The 23,276-nt window shown below is 40.8% G+C and overlaps 1 long non-coding RNA gene across 1 annotated transcript in view; it reads left to right on the top strand.

Annotated features, from left to right (window-relative positions):
* The first annotated feature begins 4,492 nt into the window (after positions 1-4,492).
* The window catches only part of LOC122210868, a 158,774-nt gene continuing 139,990 nt past the window's right edge, over positions 4,493-23,276 (top strand). Inside the window, exon 1 of the long non-coding RNA XR_006198331.1 lies at positions 4,493-4,542. This is a non-coding gene — a long non-coding RNA (uncharacterized LOC122210868). The remainder of the gene's footprint in view (positions 4,543-23,276) is intronic.

Here is a 23,276-nt window from a genome sequence, read left to right as displayed (position 1 = left end):
AAGGGAACTCATCTGGATTCCCTTCACTGCGTAGAAAGTGTAGCTCTCAGCCAGAAACACTGCCTCTGACTGCCAAGGATCCCACACAGCATCCAAAATATTCAGTCCACAGACTCTCCACTATTTATCTTAAATCAGCAAGAGAAGCTTTCTCTGTGTGTTGCATTGTCATGACCTACACAACTCGTTTATGTCCTTGGTACCATTAACCTCTGATCTAGCTTTGGCTTCAAGAACTTAGATGAAAGAAGCCCTTTTTTACCTGTATTTAGCTGGCTGTGGATTCTCATCTCAGATGTACAGGTCGTGCCATTTGGTTGTTTTATTCCTGGGTTGTACTAGGCACTGGAGGAATTCATAGGAAGTTATTGCTGAAATGAACTGAATTTTCTTGGTCTGACACTAGGTTCTAGGGGAGGCTTAGGAACCTACATATTTAATAAGATTCTCATGGACACTAGAATTTGAAAATAAATGCTTTAGAGGATTGTAGAAAACATGTTTCTATAAAGTCTGAGTCTTTCTGCTTAAACACATTGTGATATTTTCTGAGCATCTGTCCAATGATTAAGCAAATGCTTCTATTACATTTTGCATGTCTAGAGATCTCTCCTATGAGCTGGAGATAAAGCACCCTCCTGAAGCCTCCAGTCTAGTTTGGGAGACAAAGTCAACATTATGGTGCAATGTAGTAAATTATGGCTATGTTGTTCTGAGAGATCTAGTAAATTACTATGCTGTGATACACTGACTTCCTGGTTAAATTTTCCATTAAAATGGTAAGTATTATCTAAGGAATCTTTGTAGGGTTTCTCAACCTTGGGTGCCATTAGCATCATCTGGTGAATAAAGGCAGTCTTGATGCTTGGGCCGCATCCGGACCAATTAAGTCCAAGTGTCTAGTTTGGGATCAGTGCTTTGCTCCAGGTTTTAGTTTCAATTTTAATCTTAGCAGGATGCTTCTCTCCTACGCCTTTCCAAGTATCTTTGGGTGCAAGGAGAATGTGTATTTCCCAGAGACATCCATCATCGGTGGAGCAGAGTTTCCATTCAGATCTGATAGAAGGCCACATACTTGGCTTTCCAACCGGGATTCAAGGTCCAACTCTTTAATTAGGCGTCCCCCACGTCCGCTATTGTATCTCACTGTAATTATAACAAGTTGGCATGGCTTGCATTTGAGCAAACCTATGAGTGATGTGGACCTGCTTTCTGACATTGAATTAGAAAAATAAATTTGCTGAGAGTGGAATGGAGGGGCTACCAGAGAGCCCTCTACCAAATAGTCTATCTTTAGAAACATCACCTCCTATCTGTTTGTATAAAGCATTTCAGGAAGTATTGGGGCTGGGATGATGAGAGAGGTGTAAAGCAATTCTACCAGCCACCCACAGGTAAGATGTTAATTACACTGGGTGAGAGCCCAATACCAGTTGAACATGAATACGGGTGATTTTCCAGTGGAAAAAAAATCTTTTCCGTCCTGGGGGTTATGCTGCTGACCCGTGACAGTGATTTACTAGCAGAGCCATTTAGCATATACTAGATTTCTTCTTTGCCTAGGACTTTCTCAAAGACCAGGCTTAGCCTAGTGACAGGATCTCTGGCTCGGAAATGCAGGGCTCTAACGTTCTCCATTGTTTGTGTGTTTCTCCAGATGCCAGTCCACTGCGGCCTGGGTGGTCCAAGCTTGCGTTGCAGGCAGCTGCAGAGGCTCCAGCAGGCTGGAAGCCTCTGACGCAACCTTCCTTGTGAGGACTGATTGGCCAAGAGCTGGCAGGCAGCCACGGGTGGGTTTTTTTTTTTTTTCCCTTTGCAGTGTTTGCACTTTTATGTCTAAGCTGCTACCTTTGCTGAGCTGAATGGAGGCAAAGTGTTTGAGCTTTATTTTCAAAGCCGAGAAATGTTGGTGAGAAGAAAGTGGTATCCCAGTTCTCGTGTGGGTCTCCAGTAGAAGATGATGGAAGTTTGTTTTTTTGGTGAGCGTTTATAGATTCAGGTATCTCAGAGTTTTGTGATTTTCTTGTTTCTACTTTAAACTTCTTAAAGCATCATTGATTAAAATAAAGAATGATACAAGGAGGCAGTGTGCTACTCTTTTTTTGCATTCTCCCACATTGCTAATAGAAGACTCAAACATAAATAGTTCCTGATCTAAGGTGATCCCCACTTTGATTTCAGAGACAAACCAAACTTATTACATCAATGTTTTATCTTTATGTGTTTCCACTATCCACTGAGAATATTTGGGCTTGAACGAGGGAATGGAAGAAATTGCTTTTTGTTGAGTGCCATCTATGTTCTAGGCTGGACTTTCAACAGCTTGAACCAGCTGGCCCTCACAATAGCCCTCTAAGGCAGGCATGCTTGGTATTCTGATTTTACAACAGAGGACACTCAAACTCAGAGACATTAAGCAACTTGGCCAAGGTTACAATATAGGGACTCCAAAATCCATGCTTTACCACTGCCATCATGTGCCTCCCTGGCCCAATCTGATCATGCAGCAGCTAATTCACAAGGCCCAGTGCTCCAACCAAGAAGCTATTTAATAACTTACTGTCTATCTCATGTATCACTATGTTCCCAGTATGGGGACTAGAGTCTGATATTTATACACTAGATGCTCAGTAAATATTTTCTAAACAAGTGAACACTTTGCTTTTAACCTGAACTCTCACAGTGGTGTTCTTGAAACACGTGAGCTTTAATTCCAGTTATGGTACTCTTTTGTTTTTTGTTTCATTTTGTTTTTGTTTGTTTTGGTGTGGAGCTTAGAATCCTCTTCTATACTTTCTAAATGATGCTTAGAAGGAAATAAGAGACCCCATTGTCTGGTTCTAGCTGGTATAGTGAATGTCAGCGGATTAAGCCCTTTCTATTGCCCTGAGGAAATCAACCACGGGACGAATACAGGTGGGGGAAAATGCAGTTTGTGTCTTACCTGATTTGGAAATCTTATTTTGATATTTAGAGGCAAACTGGTGAAGTCTTGGTATCATCATATTCGGTGAGCTCTGTTCAAATTTAAGACTTATTTAAAGAGACACTGCTTGCACTAGAAATGCCCATGTGTATGCATATGACACCAAGTTTCTCAGGATGCCACGTTTCCTGTCTCATTTTATGGAAATGTACTATACCAGAGATCTCAAGGGCTGAGAAATGTGTGATGGGATTGGATACCTAAATTATATCAAACTACTGGCATTTTAGTGCTTACTTGTGTCCACATGGATTTACTTAGTAGAAAATGGGAGGTGGGAGAGCAATTTAAATTATCAGTGTTTTTTAAGAAGTAAAATAATCAATCTCTTTGTAGAGTATTTTTCTTTTGACTAGTCTTATAAAATATGAAAAGGTTATTATTGTAAAGTTACTTTTGCAATTAATTAGGGCTACTTCATCTAATCACTTCTTATAAACAATTTTTTTCAAGAATACTTAGGAGATTATATAGAAAGAGCACATTAATAATAATACCAAACAACAGATCTTTTTTTAAAATACCAGTCTTTGGTACAAAAAAGGACTTTATCTGTATTATCTCAGAAATGGGTGTTATTAATCTTTGGTGTGAATACTGAAGCTCTGAGAGGTTTAAGATAACACGGCCAGCGGGTAGTAGTAATTGGCTATTCGTCCAAGTTTATCTGAGAACTAAGTTCGTGGTAGGCCCTTATGTGCTGGCGACACTATTTCCTGGTGATACAGTGAAAGCTTTTTGATTACTGTGGTTTCTTTACTATTGTCCTTTCTAAGGTATAATAATGCATCTGATAGATATTCTTCTCTAAGTATTAATTAGTGTAGTTACTAGTTGAATTGCTTGGTCTCTGTATACCGAAGGAGGCCATTTAGGTGAGGATGCCCTATTGTATTTTGGCAGAGGGCAGCCAGATCCAGGAATCCAAATATCACTTCGTACAAGTCTGATTAGATTTTGGGGCCAAGAGGCAATGCAGGTCTTATATTCAGGCTGGGAAATTATGGTAACCAGAACCATATACATATAAGAGGATGTCCTAATTTATAACTAAAGGTGTCACTTGAGAATGTTCTACAGAGAATATTCCCCCTCTCTCTCCCTCTCATCCTCTCTCTCTGTTCGGTCCAACTTGGAAACAAATTTCAGCTTCAGATGTGGAATAAAATGGTGAAGAAGAGACAGAAGTCCTTCTGCCACCAGATAGGGAGGGATTTCCCCCACACCAGGCAATTCTCTCCGATACCAAGTGGGCGTCCTACAAGTCTGTTCCATTCGCACACCAGCTGGAGTTAGCACAGACCCCGCAGGTAAAGGCTCAGTCACACAAAACTGCGCCCCACTTCCGATGCCAATCGCCACGACAGTGGTTTCCATTTCGGCACTTTCAGTTGCCCGCCTCGTTCGAGGCCAGGGAGCAGAGGGCCCTCCTCGCGATGAATCGTCAGAAGGTCAATTGCAGGCTAACTTTACGTCACGACGCACGCGGCGTTCCCCTCCCTTCATCTCGTCTTCTTGGCGTTTTTATCACCTCACCCCGGCGCCGCGCGAGGAAAGTGAGTACGGGACAAAAAGAGGGTTTGAAAGAGAGCAGAGCCACCACGGCCACACAGCTCCTGTTGCGGGACGGGCGTGCCGAGCTTTGTTGCACTTTGCGGAGAGCACAGCGCGGTCTTTCCCAGTGGGAGGTGTGCGGCCACCCGCTATGGCGCACGTGTCCTGGCCCCGGTTTCCCAAGGGTGTTTGGTCACTTCGTGTCCTCCGTGTTGCATCTGGGTACTTCTCGCAAGATTTTGAACTGTTTCGTTATAATTACGTTTGCTGTGGTGATCTGTGATCCGTGAATGTGACTCGCAGAACGCCCAGATGATTGTTAGCGTTTTGAGTAATATTTTTAAATTAAGGTATGTAAAAACACAACTTTTTTTTTTTTTTAAATTTTAAACAGAGAGAGAGTGTGAGCAGGGGAGGGGGGGAGAGAGAGGGAGAGAGAGAGAGAGAGAGGGAGAGAGAGAGAGAGTCTTAAGCAGGCTCCATGCTTAGTGCACAACCCTGGGGTCATGACCCGAGCTGAAATCAAGAGTTGGACCCTCAACTGACTGAGCTGAGCCACCCAGGCGCCCCCCAAACACATTTTTAGAAGACCTAATGCGATTGCACACTTAATAGACTATAAAATAGTCTAAACATAACTTTCATACGGACTGGGAAACCAAAAAATTCATTTGACTTGCCTCATTGCGGTATTTGCTTTATTGTGGTAGTCTGGAACTGAGCCTGCAGAATTGCTGCGGTATGCCTGTGTATTAGTACATTTGTTTTATTTTATTATTAGTTATTATTGTTAATCTCTCACTGTGCCTAATTTATAAATTAAACTTTATAGTAGGTATGTATGTGTAGGAAAAAACATTGTATGTATAGGGCTCTGTAGTATCCCCAGTTTCAGGCACCCACTGGAGGTCTTGGGACTTAGCCCCTGTGGATAAGAGGGGACTATTGCAGCAGAGCCCCAGGTTACCCACAACAGCTGTCCTACTTAGCTGCAAATTGGAGGTTCCCATGACCCGCCCGCCCCGCCCCCCCCCGCTTTAATTTGGTTATTCGCTACCAAAGTCACAGAAACACTTTCCTTCCGTGTATCAGTTTATTGTATAATAAAGGACACAGATGAACAGCCAGATGAAGAGATTCATAGGGTTCTCAGCCTATGGGAAGAGATCTGGAAGGGTTCTCAGCCCAGGAACTTCTATCCTATGAAGATGGGGTGGGCCATCCTCCCAGTAGCTGGATATGTTCACCAGTCAGAAGCTCCTCGAACCCCCGTGCTATTGGGATTTTCACGGAGGCTTCCTTGTGTAGGCATTTCCAGCTCCTCACCCCTCTCTGAAGAATGGGGCTGGGGCTGAAAGCTCAAGTTCCTAATCAGAGCTTGGTCTTTCTGGTGACCAGCCCGCATCCAGGAGCCCAGCAAGAGTCACCTCATTAGGACAAAAGCCACAACTATCACTGAGGAAATCACAAGAGATTTAGAAGGTCTGCCCCAGGACCTGGGGTCAAAAATTAAATGTTAGAACAAAAGGTTCTCCTAGCACCCCTGTTTATAAGGGTTTTAAGAGCTCTGTGTCATGAACTGAAGGGTGGCAGAGATGATTTCACTTTGGGCCAGACATTTCTTAAATTTTTTAAAAATGATGGAGCGCCAGTGGTTCCTTTCTGACACCTACCTTGGCACACACCTTACTTTGGGCCTGTAATGACTCTAGGTCATGCATTACAAAAAGACTTCTTTAGCAGTTAGAGAAGCTGCTTTAGTAACCTCATTGTTTCCTGTGTGTTTTATAACTTAGTTTAATACTATATTAAGGATGCTTTATTTATTTTAGTATGCCAAGATGCGTTCTTTACTCCAGGCCCAAATATCCATTTTAGGGTTATTTTATGCACCTGGGGGGGCCATACATTTAAAAGTATTCAATAGAATTTCATTAATTTTGATTTCTTAAAAGTTGAGTAATTCTTCTGCAGTTTCCAGACTTAAAGTAGTATTTAAAAATGAAAGTTAATTTTTCTAAATGTGCTTCATAATTTGGACCTTTTCTAGTTCCTACATGGTTCTTTTCCTTTCCCCCTCCTTCATTTAAGTTAATGTAATTTATTTTATATGTGCTTTGATGACAGATAAATATATGTTAAAAGAGATTATTATTATATTAGTACCCCATGCATTTTATTACTGTTTACCATTATTAATAACAATCACCAATATTTATAATAGAAGATATAGTTTGCAAGTGCTTTTGCCTGCAACATTATTATTTCCATTTAACAGATTGGGAAATGGCGCTAAGTGAGACATGACTAGTAAGTAGCAGGGTGGTAATGTCAAGCTGGATCTCACAACTCCAGAATACTTTTTCCCCAATATTCCACAATACTTTTTTCTTTTAACTTTTTTTAAGTTATTCGTTTTTGAGAGACAGAGACAGAGCATGAGCGGGGAAGGGGCAGAGAGAGAGGGAGACACAGAATCCGAAGCAGGCTCCAGGCTCTGAGCTGTCAGCACAGAGCCCGATGTGGGGCTCGAACTCACGGAGCGCAAGATCATGACCTGAGCTGAAGTCAGACGCTCAACCGACTGAGCCACCCACGCACCCCTCCACAATACTTTTTTGAGAGTTAGACTGTATTTATATATAGGTAAAAATAGGTGAAACTTCTGGAGAATTGTGAGTTCAAGATCACTGATTTATCGGAGACTCTCTCTTTAATCAAAATGTAACATGCATTTTTGGGCTCATATTGCATATGGTGTTGTAGACATATATCTTTTTTTTTTTAAGTTTATTTATTTTTGACAGAGAGAGAGAAAGAGAGACAGCATGAGTTGGGGAGGGGCAGAGAGAGGGAGACACAGAATCTGAAGCAGGCTCCAGGCTCTGAGCTGTCAGCACAGAACCCCACGCGGGGCTCGAACTCACGGACCGCGAGACCATGACCTGAGCCGAGGTCGGATGCTCAACTGGCTGAGCCACCCAGGCGCCCCTAAACATGTATTTTCTTTAAGAGTTATGACCTTGTCTCTCTAGACTTAAGATTAAGCACTTCTTAATTTCTATTCCCCCTTCCTTTTGTTTTCATATAGCAAGGATCAGAGGAATTGTAGTGTGTGACTTCCTGTGATCTTGAGCAATTTTCATAACTTTTCTGAACTTGTTTTCCTCCTGTGGTAGAATACTACAATCAGTGGCTGTAAGGATGATACAACATATACAATCTGATGGACTGTGCCATACAAATGACATGTAATGTTATTATTGCATGCAGATTGTATATAATTTATGGGGTAGATTTATAAGAATTATGAGATTAACAGTTTTTGTGTTCATCATGGAGCAATTCATTGTGTCCCTCCAGGATCAAATGTCACTCCAGAGCTTTTGCTCATTGGCTTAAAGGGATAAGAGAGGACATCCAGTGAGCTGTTCAGTTAGTTGACTAATACCTTAAACACTGCCAACCATTTTTTAGTTCAAATGGAGAAACTGAGCTCAGAGAAGCAGTAAATGATTTAAAGTCACAGAGCAAGTTAAATGAGAGAAAACGAATAAACTTAGGTCTTCTGATTCCACATCGATGGGCAACATCCTTAGTGGAATGAACAGGGATCTGGAAATCTCATGGCACTGTGTATCTCAGTTCAGAGATAACTCAATTAACATGTTTATTTTCAGGCATTTCACACCTATTCCCAGGATGGGGACTCACAAGTGTCCTACGTGTAAGGTTGTTTCTTTCGTTCGCTCGTTCTTTTTTTTTTTCTTTTTAAGTTTATTTGTTTATTTTGAGAGAGACAGAGACAGTGTGAGCTGGGGAGGGCCAGAGAGAGAGGGAGACAGAGAATCCCAAGCAGGCTGTGCACTGTCACTGCAGATCCTGATGTGGGACTCGATCCCTGCACCGTGAGATCATGACTTGAGCTGAACCCAAGAGTTGGACGCTTAGCAGACTGAGCTACCCACGTGCCCCATAAGGTTGTTTCCTTAGAGACTAAAACAACTTTCTGGTTATCTTAACCCGGACATTCTGGTCCACTCTTACCTGATATAAATACTTCCTGATAACTGCCTCATTCGCAGGGTTTCAATTACTCCTTGCTCTCCCGGAAGAGAAGTAGTTCCTCATATAAAGGGCTTCTCTAAACCCAGACACCAACCATCTGAAGGAGGTGAAAGCAATGTTAGCACCTTTCTCTTCATATTTAGGATAAAACAGTGGTTTCACATAGAATTCATAAAATTAGCATGAAATAAATATTTGGATTCATCCATCAGTGTTTGCCCATGCATTGAAACTGTTTACGTAGGTGACTGAGGGATTTGACGCAAATAGCTTTAGGGATCACAGTACAGAAACTCTCGTGCATGATTAGCAGTCCTCAATGTTTTAGACAAACAAGTAGAAAATAATGCTAATTTGTTTCTGTTTACTCTGAGACCAAATCAATAAAAGTCATGAGCAAGGAGTGATTCATTTAGCAGCATTCAGGAGTGGATACTATTTCATTAAAGTTGTAGAACACTTTTTCCTTGTTGCAGTATGTGTTTGTATTTGGGAGGGGGCTCTTTGTAGCAATCTTGGAAGCTGGTTCTTAGTTACTGGCACACTTACCTCCTTTGATAATGGCGATGAATGTTCATTCATGACAGCAGCCTGTCATTGGCTTTAGAGTTCTCATAAGATGTACATTTGGTACTATGTGTCTTTAACAGGATTGAATTCAAGGGGCATACAGGGTAAAGGTAATAAACTTCTAAAATCATGATTATTAGGAATGGTTTCATTCAGTCTTTTAGATGGTTCGAAAAAGGTTTTTCTGTGGCAGGTGAAATTCCAGTCAACTGAAAAGGTGATCTTTTAACTCAGGTACTATGGGACGTATCTTAAAGTTTTTTTTTCTTCCATGTGAATCTGCATAGAGGAGAAACATCTCTATAGAAAACATGTTCAAATGACAGGTTTTTATGGTCTAGACATTCCAGAATTTCATAAGATTTACAAGGCTCCAGTAAAATGTGGTAGAAAAACTCATAAAACTCCAGTGGCTTGAAATGAAACATTTCCACGAAGTGGAAATCAACCTGCTTTGATTAAAACACAGTTCAAAGGGAAGTAAACCCATGTGATGCAACAGAGTTAGTTAAAGTAGTGCTTTTTCGACATCCTCTGCCACTCTCCCCCATTTCCTTCTCATCAGTAAAAATGGTATACAAAGAAGCTGCTGATTTATTTATTGGAATAATTAGAAGTTATTTATTTATTTGTTACTGTGATGATCCAGAGACTGTTTGTTCTTAACTGGTATATTAGGAAAGGATATTGCTTCCCTGAAATTGTATCTTGTTACACACACACGCACATACACATGCATGCTTTAGACTTTCACTTGGAAGAGAAGCACGGTATAGATCTCATTCTAATTTAGGGAAGACTAATTTATGTCCAGTTTAAGTGTAGTTTCAGTGTTGGATCATGGGCATGTTTTTAGTCAAGCTGAATCCTTTCCTGTTGAATTTATTGTGTCCTGTGAGTTTGGAACTCAGGCATAAGGGATGCTTAGTTTTGGTTCTTCTTGGTCAGAGCCTTATAAAATTTCTTCTGAGGGATGGATATGTATGTGTGGATGGTGGAAATGGCAGTGAGATGTACACCTTTTTGTCTTTATGTGTGTTCCCTTAGTTGATCTTTTAATTTTTATTTCAACAGAGAAGATCACCATGGCTAAGGGTCTGAATAGAGAAAGATGCCATCAGGAGATTTAGTAGGTTGAGAAGGAAGCTTGTCAGTACATTTATGGTTGTCAGGCTCTTGGAATTTGTTGCACAGTAATAAAAATTTCAAGAAATTATGGTGTGCCAGAATGCCAATTATTTAAGCAACTACATATAGTAAGTAGATTCCTCTTAAACACTAGCCTGTCAAATCAATCCATCATCTCCAGGTTGCTTATGAGCCCTGAATGAGAGCACAGAGGTATGCACGGTCTACACTATGGTTCTTAAACTTTAGTGTGTCTTAGAATCACCTAGCAGGCTTATAAAACATGTCTCTGGGTCTTATCCCCAGAGTTTCTGATTTAGTAAGTCAGGAGAGGAGCCCAATAATTTGCATTTTTTTTCTTTAAAAAAATTTTTTTAACGTTTCTTTTTGAGAGAGAGAGAGGGAGAGAGAGAGCACGCATGGGCAAACCGGGGAGGGACAGAGAGAGGGAGACACAGAATCAGAAGCAGGCTTCAGGCTCTGAGCTGTCAGCACAGAGCCCGATGCAGGGCTTAAACTCATGAGCTGTGAGATCATGCCCTGAGATAAAGTCAGATGTTTAACCAACTGAGCTACCCAGGTGCCCTGAGAATTTGCATTTCTAACAGATTTCCAGGAGATGCTGATGCTGTGGTCTGGAGGTCCACTTTAAGGACTACTGTTCTAGAGTAGTAATGTACTGCTTAAGTTGTATTACAGCTTTGTGAATTATTTCACCTTTGTCACAGAATATAATTTCCCAGTGATGAGGATACTTGTGTCCACCCAATGTAATTATTTTTCACCCCAGATAATACTTGAAAACCATAAACTATTATTGACCAATGCCCTTTCTACATCAACCACAAGACAATATTATTGAGTTGTGCTACTTGCTAGGTACATCACAGCATCATTGAGATGATCATAACTTGAATAATTATTAGGTCCCAATTATGCTCTTCTGAGAACATTCCTTAGGTGTTTTGCCATGGTTGGTAATTGGATTTCCTAGGTAGAGGTTTGAGAATCTGCCTTTTCTCATTTGCAGACAGCTTCCAAAACATCTCCTTAAGATAGGGCTATTTTTCTGATAGGCAGTGTCTTTTACCGTAAGTTCTTTCACTTGCTTAATTCCAGAGGGTGGCATTTTTTCTGATTTTTGTCCCCAAATCAAATGGGGTGCACTCTTTATAGTTTCTCATGTGCAGTTATGACAAGTAATGTCATCTATCTCACATATATTTAGAGCTTTTTATGTATCAGAAGTTACTCTAGATACCTTGCATGCATTAACTTACTTCATCTTCACCACAACCATATGAGGAGTGTGCTTTTATTATCCCTACATTAAAGATGAGAAAAATGAAGCCAAAGAGAGGGGAAGCAGTTTGCCCAAGGTCATGATAATACATGGGCCATCCAGGATTTGAACTCCAGGGTTAGATATTTGTCCATTGGTTGCTGTTAGTCCCTTCAGTATGGGTGGTGAGGAGGGGATCTTTTTCCCAGTCATGTTTCTGTAGGGTAAGGCCTTCATCGCCACTGTGCGGGTTGGTCCTTTACAAAGGAGCCAGGACAAGAGGCTGAGAGCAACTGAAATTGAGCTGTTCTCAGTTGACCAAGCCATGTCTACACTGGTGTGGACTCCACCAACTGAAATGTGCCTTCTCCAATGTCATACAAAGGCTCTGTATAGGTTAGTGCTAGTTAGAAGAGAACTTTTACTTTGCTTTCCTGGGAGGGAAAAGTACAGGAAAAGCATTTTGGGTCTCTTTCTGGCCTCCTTTTCTCTGTAGAAGCCATTTCAGTGCATCATTGCTGGTATCCAGCTGTTCCTGTGACCGGGGTGGTGGTGATAAAGTTAAATTCAGGGTGTCTGTATGGGTGGTGGAATTAGAAAGCCTAAATGTGGCCTCAAATCTAAGCAAAGTGTCTTTGGTGGGGTTCACTAGCAGAAGAGCTGGAGGCAGGGATTTAAGTAAATGCGGTTTATTGAGAGAGTGTTCAGGAAAACACGTAAGGGAGGAGAGAAGCAGAATAGGGAAAGGGAAGGAGCTGAGCAAGGCAAGATATGGCCTCAGGTCAGGTTCACCTATATCACAGGGAGAGGGCCCAGCACATAGAAACCACAGCAAAGTTGCTTCTCCTTGAGACAAGAGGGTTGGGGTGGGCTGGAGAGAGGGAGTGATGGACTTGTAACTTCTCAGGTGAAGTGATCCCATCAGCTGAGGACAACTCTTGGGCCGTCATCTATGAGATGTTCAGCAGTCAACACACACAGCAGCTGAGGGTGTGTGCACTGAGCCCTAAAGGGCGTCTGGTGTGGTGCCAAGTTCTGTTTTCAAATTTAGTTTTAACGGAGACAAATATTTTTATCTTTCATTTGACTCATATATCTACTCTTCACTTGTGGGAAAAGAGATGTGATTATCACTCTAAAACCCCAGCAGTAGGTGACCAAGCTTTACTCTGCATTAATACCAGCTTGAGATAGTTTATTTATAGAATAATCACACATTTACTTAAGCTTTTCATTATAGCACTGTAGGACTGAGTTTGTCTAGAAGAAGGAAATGAAAATAATAATATGTTTGCTTTGGTTATTTTTTTCTTTCTAATAAATGAAGGGTATGACTTCTAATTGTATATTGTAAAAAAGAAAACAAGAGAAGTCAAAGTAAACATATAAATGGTACTTTTGGCTAATGTTGACATTGCTCCAGCCATGAAGCTTCCATGAAGCCTTCGTAACATATTGGAGAATATCCAGGCTTTGGAGAAGGACAGAAATAGTTTCAAATGGAGATTGTGCCTCAGTAAACTGCTTCAGTTTGAGTAAATCACTTAATCTCCCTGAGATTCATTCTCTTCATTCGTTAGATTGTCAGCAGATTCAAGATATATCTAAAGCTTCTCTTACAAGTGCCTGACACATAGTAGGTGCACAAAACATTGAAAGCACTTATTCAGTAAAGATTTATTGCCTGTGCTATTTTATTTTGTTTTATTTATTTTCTAAATGTTTATTTATTTTTGAGAGAGACGGAGACAGAATGTGAGTGGGTTAGGGGCAGAGAGAGAGGGAGATGCAGAATCCGAAGCAGGCTCCAGGCTCTGAGCTGTCAGCACAGAGCCCCATGTGGGGCTCGAGCTCACGAGCTGTGAGATCATGACCAGAGCCGAAGTCGGACGCCCAACCGACTGAGCCACCCAGGCGCCTGTGCTATTTTAATATATGCTGAATAATGCACTAGGCACTGGGACTATCAGTGTGAATATAACCCAGTTCTTCACCCCCAAGAACTCTTAGTCTAGTGAGAGAAAGAGGCGCATGAGTAAATCATTACAGTGTCAAGTGGGACAAAAGAGGTGTAGCTTTGAGAGACCATATGAGGAAATAACTGCCCCTGGAGTGGGGAAGCCCAGAAAGTCTTTGCAGGGAAGAAAAGAATGGAATTGGATTTCACAAGATGGGAACAAGCTTTATAAAGGGTAGAGGGAACTATACAAGGCATGGACGCATGGAAAGCTTTGCAGTATTTAAACGCTTTGTAAAAGGCGAAAGATTTATGCAATCTGAAGAGAAATCAGAGTATTAAACACCATGTAAAGCGTCATCAGCAAAGAAAAATACAGTAAGGGGTGTCTCAAAGCCCTGCTTTGGCCAATCTGATATTCATACCTGTTGTTACACATGAATGTCCACACTCCATTTTAATCCTATAAACTTTTGAACTGAATGATTTTGTATGACATCACTTTCCTATCCCACAAACATGATTTCTGTAGGTATCAATAAACCCTCAGTAAATGATGAAGACTATGATGATACATTAATGCAGTGTATTGGAAGCTGTAGAGATGTGTCAAAATATTGATTATGTATATTTTGTTTACTTAGCATTTACTAAGATACAACTTAAATGCAGTGGAGACCTAACATTTCCGTGAATATGATATTGAATCTTTTTAAAGAAAAGACATTTTTTTGTATATTAAATAGTTATTCCTAATATACCTATACAAGTCAATACTTCCAGTTTGGGGACAGTTTAACCTGAGAGTATTATTAGAGATTTTAGATCTTTTAATTACTAAGGAGGAACAAATATGTATTGAGCACTTACCACGTGCTAGATACATTATAGTATTGTTTGAGCTTTACAACATGCTTGGAAGATAAAAGGAGCAGTCACTACTGTTTGCCTATCTGCCCTCTACAGTACTCCTTACTAACAAAACTCTGGTTTGTTCACATGTGTGGTGGCCATGGGCAATGAGTGATTCAATCATAGTATCATGTCCTACCAGTGTCATGATACCTCTTGGTTTAGAGGTGGACATGTGACCCAGTTCTGGCCAGTAGGACCTGAGGAGACATCTGCTGGGGGCTTCTTTGTAAGATTTTCCTCTTGGTGAAAAGGCAAAGCTGTTGCACAAGAGGAAGTGCTTCTCAGCTCCTTCCAGCTTTGGGCATTTTTATGTGAGAATATAATTCCTGGAACCATTGTAGCCATCTTGAGATCATGAGTGGGGAACCAAGACAATTGCAGAGAAACCAACTTAGTATCTGAATAGTTGAGCTACAGAATCAACTCTGGAACTATCTCTGGACCGCATGGTATATTAGCAAAATAAGCCACAATTGTTTGAGTCAGTTGTACTCAGGCATTCAGTTACTTGCAGCCCAAAGCATCCTAATTATATATTCCTGTTAGGTCATTGAAGTATAGGGGGTCCAAATCATTTATTCAAGATCTTTCTGATATTGAGCAGGGAAGAAAAACCAGGTCTGTGGGAATCCAAAGCCCTGTCTCTGTGTCCTATAAAAAACAAGTTTTCTCTTCCTCACATATTGGACATTATTTCATGCATTCCTCCTCCTGCTAGGAATTTTCGGAAGCTTCCAAGTCAAGTACCAGGGTAACACAGCAGCTCAAAAACACATGAATGTTCTGTCAACCAACTGTACTCTATACTGTTTAATGGTTACCATTTATTGACAGTTTGACATATGGTCTGTGGTAAGCACTTTACATGCATTATTTTATTCTCTCAATAACCTAATGAGGTAAGTTGTTTTGAATGAGGAAAATGCATTTCCGAAAGGTTAAACAACATGTCCCAACTCACACAACTCATAAGGGCAGAGCCAGGATTCAAACCCACTTTCACTAGTGTTTTTAACCACTGTGCTATACTTTGCATATACCTTTAATCCTATTCTACCATAAGCCATGTCTGAAAATCCTGAGAAGGAAAAAAAATAGTTTTCCCAGTTTCTTTTCTACTTTTACAAGGCAACCACACTGCCAATAGAAGTTTCTGCAAGAATACATTTTACTTTTGCCAAGACAAAAAAGGAATTAACTTAATGTGGTGCCCAGCTGTTTGCCAATAAATTATTATATCTTAGGTTGGAAGAGATTGTAGAATCCATCTTGTCCAGCTTTTCCTTCCCAGATTGGCCTCCTCAAACAGAGGTTATTCAACCTTTGGGTAGAAATTCCACTGATCCTGCAATGGCTTACTTTGACAGCTTCAGTTGTGAGAGAATTTTTCCTTTTTATTGATTTTCTTTTTTTGTAATATTCATTTTAGAGTTTCTAGGTCAATTGTCTGTACAAGTGTAAGCTTTGACATCACAGAGATCTAACGTGGAATATCATTTATTCTTGCTTAGTTCTACTTTTGCTCATGATTAAAATGGGGAAGAGAATGTCTAATAATGTGGGGTCAAAATAAAGTTTACAGGAGAAGCTCACGTTGCTAGTATGCATTTCCAAGGCAATGTGAGTAGATTGGTCAATTGCTACTTTAAGGGTAGAATGTTTGAAGCAGTGACCTTATAGGCCATTGGGCAGGAGGTAGCTTGTCTGTCCTTTTCTCAGGTGCCCTGTTGTGCCCAAGGGCCAAGAATTACATGGTAGAATGTCATATTTTAAGAATATGCCATAGGTGTACCTCATTAGAAACTGCATGTGTGGCTGTTGCCTTCAGAAGAGGGCTGCAGACATGGCAATAAGAGAGTAAAAGAATCTTGTCTGGTATTCACACCTAGTTTGGTATGTGCGTACTCAATAAATGCTAATTCCTTTGACTTACTTCTTACTCCACTTGCAAACCTTTCAAGTTCTTACAGACAGCTCCTAGTCAATTCACTTCAGCAAATACCCACTGAGTGCTTACTGTTTGTATCAATTTTCTAACTCTGCAGCAACTACCCCCAAGGTTGGGATTGCATCTTCCAGTTCTTTTGTCTTGTCCTGTAGCCCTTACATAATGGTGGAGGCCACGCCTTCAGAGTTTGACAGTCACCCCAATCGATTCTAATACACCACCACATTGAGATTTTTGTTCTTCAATGAGGGAAGCAAAATGATGTCATTTAGTTATTTTTTGGTTCCCACAGTTTTTGATAACCTTCACTGGATGGTGAATGGTTGCGACTTTTATATTCAGTAAAGGTTGCACTGGGGGAGTTTGGAGGATCAGATCATGCAAACGAGATGTGACTGACTCCCTGTTGTTTTATATCTCTTGTTGTTCCAGTTGGGTCCAGTGCCCTAGGGTGGCTGAGCCTTTAGTCTAGTTATCCTCAAAGTTCAGTGTACATAAGGATCTCCTGGGGAGCATTTTGCAGTCCTAGACCTCATCTCCCAAGGATTCGGATTCATATGGAGCCTTAGAATTGACTTTTTAAAATGATAATCCCCAGATAAGATCATCATTTGGAGAAGTATGCAAGTAGGGAACATTTAAGAATCCTCAAGTTATCAACATAAAAGTAAACTTACTGTTGGTTCGGCAACGGCTACCATCTTGGATTAAGACTCTGGGAATTTATTTCTTCTTTGGGAGAAAATATTTGCCTTTTGCCCCAGTGTTGGACCTTGTCTAATAACCACTCCATCCCACACCTCTCAAAAACTGGGGACTTGGTGCTGAATCCCAATCCGTTATGACTGGGTCCATGTTTTCTGTACTTACTTAAGATAGTGGCTTCTGGACCCAGAATAAGGTAAGGGCGGGGATTGATTAGATGAAGATGACAGAGGAAGAATGTCTGATTTGGTAGGGTGTCTCTGCTGTGACAAAGTTAATCTGGAAACAAAGTAATTCAACTATTGGCACCATCCCTAAAATTGTCATCCTTGGATTTTTCTTCATTACTCATACTGCCTTTTGGGTTCCTAACTCATTTTGTCCTTGTTTTGGGTTTCTTGACTCTGGATTTTGAATCCATAAACTCCCAATTCTGACCCTTTGGCCTGACTCTGCACCACTTCTAGATTATGATGGAAGTCTAATATTCTATCATGTATTTCCACTGATAACTGACAGAATGATAATTAAGGTGATAATATTAATAAATGTCTACAGAGTACATTTTGTACACTTTACATTTATTATGTCATTTAATCCTTACAGCAAACATATAAATAAGAACAGGTCCTATTCTTATCCCCTGTTTTAAATACAGAAACTAAGCCACAAATAGGTTAGAGTTATACAGGTAGTAAGTGGCAGAGCCCAGAACTGAGATGCAGGCTGCCTGACTCCTGGAGCTGTGCTTTCATCAAGTGCGTTTCATTTCTGGGTTCCATCTCTACTGTGCCCTCCACTGCTCACCAAAGAAAAAGCCTCCTTTCCTTTCATGTATGATAACTTAGGATATGGGGGACTAAAGTTCCCCCAAATTCCTCTTTGGAATTTTGGATATTTTCCCCCAAGAGAGCATTTTGAAACCCTGACATTCCCTGTTATCTCTCCTACCTAATGAGATCATCTCAATGATTCTGGGGGGCTAGTTGCATTTATCAGTGGCGCCTTTGTTGCTCAATTTCCATTTTTGCTCTTGAAGATACAATAATAGATTTATGCCTGATGGACTGTGATGTGGTTTGCATCTAAGAGAAAAACAATTCTTTCCAAAAAAATACCATATCCCCAAATGATTTCATAATTGCAAACAGTGTTGACGAGCTCTTTGGCTTAAATAAGTTTATAACATATTTGCTGTGTTTTTGTGTAGATATGTTTTGATGTGCTTGCTAAGGAAAAATAATTAAAACCCCTCTGCCATTTCTAATTGAGAAGAAAGAAATGCAACCCATTAGTTGATGTCTACCATAATAAGATTTTTTTTCTCCCTCATTTCATTCCAGATTTGTTTCAAGGATTAACTTGCGTTAAATAGTTTCAGGTCTGAACGTCAGCCATGTTTCTCATTATTGGAGATCAAAATGGCTTAATTCCCTTTGTGTGTTGGTGCCACTAAAACACAAGGGAATCTTAAAACTACAAACTTCTGATAGAAGCACCACATTTTCCTAGTCAATCTGCCCAGCAGAGCTTGTGTTTTTTTCTGCACTAATGGCTGGAACAATGCTTTGTGCTGACAAGTCTCAGGGTTCTGGTGTCATGCATACGCTAGGCAAGACACTCTGTATCTTCAAATATGTTGTTGTGAACTTTACTTTCTAATGTTCCTTGAATCAACTGTTGTGTTTGATCTTTAAGTAGAACATGGCCATCCGTTTGTAGGGATGGTAAGTATTATCATCTAGGTTAATCCAGAGGCCTCTGCATTTAAAGAGATCTGACTTTAAAATCTGATTCCATACTAGTAAACTGGGCAAATTTTGAAAACTTCCCTCATCTGTAAAATGGGCTAATGGTAGTACTTATTTGCTCTTGAAAGGTGTACAAGAGATAAGGCATGTTAAGTGCTCAGTGAGTTCTATTGTATGTTACCCTATTGTGTTGAAAGGGAAAAAATTGGTTTCAAAGGCTTCTGGAAATTGTTTCCAGCTCTAGCATTTCATTGTGATGTTGCTAGATTGGTTATCTGGTTGACTCAGGCTAAACAATTAGACACGAAAGGAGAATTGTTGGGTCACAGGGCAGAAGGACTGTAAATAGCAAACTCTTCTCTGCTCAAGGTCTGAACCAATTGAGAGACCAGAATGTCACTCTTATGGCAAATGAAACTGAAAGTGAAAACGGGGGCCTGTGTCTATGGCTTCCTCACAGAGAACCCCTGCAGTGGCCAGGTTGATGCTTCCAACTGGCCTGGGGCCCTGGCCTCATTCTCCAGGAGCAGAGGACATGTGTTCCCTTCTGACCGCTTGCTCTCAAGAGGACATGACAGAGCTCAACTCCACTGCCAGTCAAGGAAGAGGGAAGGGAGTGAGGGGGTAGAGAGGTGCCAGGAGAATAGTGCCATTGATCACCCTCCGGCTGAAAGCAAACATCAGGAATGGGAATGAGTGTTCCCCCAACAGGTCTGTCTACTTCAGTGTCTGTAGAGTTCAGGAAACGAGTGGCCCAGGTTTCATTCTTTGAAGATATAATTTGTGGAAAGAGAGTCAAACATTTTAGAGACATTTTACTTGTAGGTTAAACTGGTTCATATCAGTGGGTTTAGTCTTACTTCTAAATCCACAGAGTCCTGGGAACTTAGTATTCATGGACAAAGGTAGGAATTGAGTAAAAGATCTTCCCTCAACCGTCCTTCCCCAACTACTTACACAGTTCATGACCCCAACAGTGAATCTTAAATAAATTGCTTCAGACTCTTCATACTGAAGTAACTGATGGGATGGAATTAGCTGCCATACCGTTGATAATGAAATTAAGAATAAAGGTTCAATTTCAGTAGGCTTTAGCTTTAAATAGAGGTAAATTGTTTTGTTATAAGACTTGGCACCCTTGCCTTTGTCCAGCTGTTTAACAAATGTTCGTCCCTGGTCACCAATGGAACCAGACTAGAGGGTGTAGATAGCTGAGTGTGAGCCATAATTACTACTGTTAAAACAACTCAAAGCACATGTCCTACTGACAGGGGTGTGGAGATGGCAGGCAGTATTTGCACAATGCAGACGGTCTGAGGTATGTTTTCAAGTTGTGCTTTGCAGGAGGCCTTAGCCACACACACATTGTCAGACTTTTAGAATCTTAGTTTATGCATGAAAGTGGGGTCCTGCATATACCAATTCCTCCTTTTCTGTGGCATCACTTGGAGGAGGGTCTTCTCAGGATCAGGAGCCCTTCCCTCTGTGCTGAGGCTCTTCTTTTACTACTCTTATTGCAGCACTCTTATCATTGCTTTTTAATTTTTTTTAGCCTGTTTTGACCTTTTTCACCAGGCAGGGCAGTCTGTAGGAACAGGGTTAAGGCTGTCTTATTCGTAGTTGTACCATAGCACTAAGCACAATGTTAGACCCTGGGAGGGAATCAGCAAATATCTTGTTGAATTGAACTGAATGAGTTTGATTCCTAAGGCAGGCAGGGTAGTGCAGCATTCTGGGCTGAGTTCTGGTTTTGTTCAGACAACACCTCCTAAGTCACATGACCTTGCTTTTCTTCTAGACACAATCTGCAGACTCAAGTGGAGTTTTCAAGGGCCTCCAAGATCCCTGAGAAGTTAATCATACTAACCTTTTTGTTTGGCCTAGTTCCATTGCCAATACACAGGAATACCCAGACTCAGAGCTCTCAATTCCCCAATGTAAAGAGTCTGATTACATCTACTCCTGGAGCGCTTTGCTGTGTCAATTTCTATGACTGGTTCCTAGTCTTTAAGGGAGGACCAAAACTAGCCTTGGGCACAGAATTTACAGGGGCACCTTTACTGCTTCACTCTCTTCACCTAGTCTTGGCCCTGGAAAAGACAGAACCAATAGGAAATCTCTGGCTATGGCTTTCCTGATATTCACCATTTGATTTTGTTTTTCCTTTTCTAATTTGAGGGGAGGTGGTATGGGCTTCAGGTAGTACTGAAAGGTAAATGTATAAACATAATCATAAAAAAAGGAAGCAGTTGTCAAATCTGAAGTGTCTATATGAAAAAAGATTTAGCAGGGGAAATGTTGCATATTTAATGATTGAAAAACAAAAGGCTGAAATAAATAAAATTTAATAACATTCACCAATATGGCTACAGTATTTCTCAGATGAATTTGTATGGCTCCATTTTAATTTGCTTTGTCTTTTATTGGAATTGATTTTTAAAAGGCTTTTTCTTAAATTGTTCTGGATTTCCGTTAAGCAGTACAGAATGCTGCTATATGCAAAGTTACTTTAAATGAGAGCAAATGTGTATGAAATCAGCAAACTCTCCAACTGTGTTGTTCTTCCCTACTGGAAGAGCTTTCTTCATTTACATAGGAGAACATGAAGCCAGGAAAAGGGAAAATACACACATGAAATCTCCAAGAGCCTTTTGGAAACACAGCAGAAAAACACAACACTTAAGCAGGGAAGCCAAGTGGTTTTTGAGTTTGCTGTGAAGCGGCAGCTTTAGGGAGAGAACGACCTTCTGGGAAAGGTCCAGTGGCTCTGGCGGGAAGATTAGGGGCTGCTGTTTTGCAGGCTGTGGATGAGAGAGAAGGGGAAAAGATTGTGTAATTGTAGCAAAGCATCTTGAAACTTTTCAGTTTCATTTGTTTCCAAACAGGAAAACAAAGTGCTGAAGAAGCCTTACAGAAAAGGGGGAAGCCTCAGGCAGTTTTTTTCCTGTGGAGGCACAGCTGTGGCTGTATCACAGCATTTCCCAAGTGTTTTCTTTGGGATCTTTTTACCTGGCATCAACAGTGTACAACAAAAGCAGAAAAGAGCTGCTTGATAGGAGCCAAATCACCATCAAAATGCTGACTTATTGTACCACAGGGTGGATCTGATATGCTTGTAAGGGACCCTCCCTCCTTCCCTCTCATCACACAAGTTCTGGAGGTTACGGATGCAGGCAAGCTTTCCTGCTGCGCTGATTGTTGGAAGGTGTAGAATCTTGCCTCACAGAGTCTGAAATGAGATGCAAGTGGACCCAGGACCAGACACCAAATTTCTATTCCTCCTCTCCCCCTCCAGCGAGACACAGAAATTATACCACTTTGCTTCCAAGGAGTCATCTCAGGGCTGGTTGCACATTAAAAACGTCTAGGGAGCTTTAAAAAATACTGATGCCAAGGCCCCACTTCAGTCCTATTAAATTAGATGCCCTAGGGTGGAAACCATGTATCCAAATTTTCTTAGAGCTCCCCAGGTGATGGTAATGTGCAGCCAGGGTCCAGAAGTCCTGACCCAGAGCTCTTGATCCCACAGAGAGCCCTTTTCTTTTCTCTGGGTAGACTTTCCACCCAAATAGCTCTCTGATCTCCATGGGTGGAAAGCTAAGACTGCCTTTCAGTGTAATTCAGTTCAATTACATACAGTTCAATTCAATACATGTTTATTCAACTGCTTCTCCACTTTTCATTTCTGATTGTGTCTCCCATGAGAGTGATGAGAGCCATGTTTCTCAAATAGGAGAGCAGAGATACTTGAATTTATCTCATTTTTTGAGAAATGTATTTAAAAAAAACCTGTTAAACGCAGATAACAAAGTTCTAAAAATTATGCATTGAATTGACACATCAAGCTTTTTCTGACACTCAGAGTTCTGAACAGATATATGTTTGTATATATGTAAAACATCCATCTTTTAATGTGTTCATTTATCCAGTGCATGTTATTAAGCATTGATGAGCTGGGATAAATAAGAGTGCTTAGGTTTTGAAGAGTTCCCAGGGTAGTGGGAGACATGAAATGTGAACAAGAAATTAAAGTTCTGTGAACTGGTAAAGCTAAAAGGGGCTTGTATAAAAGGATGTTTCAGATATATTCAGAAGAAGAAATTGTGCCTGGCAAGACAGAAAGGCTTAAAGAGGAAATATACAGGAGTAGCTGTTCTCCACAAGCTTTTCAGGCAATGAGAGGAGCACGTGTAGTTTATGTAGGTGAGAAGTAAATGTTTGGCTGAAATGAGGGAACATGGTGGGAGTGGGAACGGGGAAGGAACTTGAAGGCTCCCAACTGTCTTTAGAGCTTTATCTGTTGGACCAGTGTTTCTAAAGCACTCTTGACTCATGGCTGACCCAAATTCATGAATTTGCAGCTAACTCTGGGTGTACAAAGATTGAGAGAACATGCTGGGTGGGATGAGACA

This window comes from Panthera leo, chromosome F2 (genome assembly GCF_018350215.1).
Source record: "Panthera leo isolate Ple1 chromosome F2, P.leo_Ple1_pat1.1, whole genome shotgun sequence".
NCBI lineage: Eukaryota > Metazoa > Chordata > Mammalia > Carnivora > Felidae > Panthera > Panthera leo.
Note: the sequence above shows the minus strand (reverse complement) of the source record. Positions and strands in the feature narration are given on the sequence as shown.